This window comes from Bison bison, unplaced genomic scaffold (genome assembly GCF_000754665.1).
Source record: "Bison bison bison isolate TAMUID 2011002044 unplaced genomic scaffold, Bison_UMD1.0 scf7180017864519, whole genome shotgun sequence".
Lineage (NCBI taxonomy): Eukaryota > Metazoa > Chordata > Mammalia > Artiodactyla > Bovidae > Bison > Bison bison.
The window spans coordinates 22,707,938-22,709,302 of record NW_011495072.1 but is presented as its reverse complement, the minus strand read 5'-3'; positions in this window follow the sequence as shown (position 1 = coordinate 22,709,302).

Sequence of the window (1,365 nt, the reverse complement as noted above, 5' to 3'; positions counted from 1 at the left end):
AAAAAAAAAAAAAAAAAAAAACTGAGGCACAGAATGAGTAGGTAGCATTATTAAGGTTGCATAACTGGTAGGTGGGAAAGGAAAAGCTGGAAATCTGAATCTCCACACTGGATTTGTACTGAATGTGGTTTTTAGAACCAGACTATCTGGGTTGAATCCTACTTGGCTGGGAGTTGTGTGGCCCATGGTAAACCATTCAATAGGTCTGTGCCTCAGGTTCTAATTTATAAAACTGGGATAATTATGCCTGTCTCCCAGGGTTATGTGAATATTGAAGTGGGATAACATATGTAAGGCATTTAGAACAATACCAGCTCTAAGTGCTTTAATGGTTACTTATTGTTATTACTAAGCTAGCTATCAAGACCCAGTTTCCCCCTCAGTCAGTCTCTCCTATCAGGAAGCCTCCATAAGCCTCTTATCCTTCTCCATCAGAGGGCAGACAGACTGCAAACCACAATCACAGAAAACTAACCAATCTGATCACACGGATCATAGCTTTGTCTACCACAGTGAAACTATGAACCATGCCATGTAGGGCCACCCAAGACAGAGGGGTCATGGTGGAGAGGTCTGACAAAATGTGGTCCACTGGAGAAGGGAATGGCAAACCACTTCAGTATTCCTGCTTTGAGAACCCCATGAACAGTATGAAAAGGCAAAATGATAGGAAACTGAAAGAGGAACTCCCCAGGTCAGTAGGTGCCCAATATGCTACTGGAGATCAATGGAGAAATAATTCCAGAAAGACTGAAGAGATGGAGCCAAAGAAAAAACAACACCCAGTTTTGGATGTAACTGGTAATGGAAGTGAAGTCCAATGCTGTAAAGAGCAATATTGCATAGGAACCTGGAATGTTAGGTCCATGATTTAAGGCAAATTGGAAGTGGTCAAAAAGGAGATGGCAAGAGTTAACACTGACATTTTAGGAATCAGTGAACTAAAATGGACTGGAATGACCATTATTACATCTGCTACTGTGGATAAGAATCCCTTAGAAATGGAGTAGCCATCAGAGTCAACAAAAGAGTCCAAAATGCAGTACTTGGATGCAGTCACAAAAGCAACAGAATGATCTCTGTTTCTTTCCAAGGCAAACCTTTCAGTATTACAGTAATCCAAGTCTATGCCCTGACCAGTAATGCTGAAGAAGCTGAATTTGAATGGTTCTATGAAGACCTACAAGACCTTCTAGAACTAACACCCAAAAAAGATGTCCTTTTCATTATAAGGGACTGGAATGCAAAAGTAGGAAGTCAAGAAACACCTGAAGTAACAGGCAGATTTGGCCTTGGAGTACAAAATGAAGCAGGGCAAAGGCTAACAGAGTTTTGCTAAGGGAACGAACTGGTCATATCAAACAT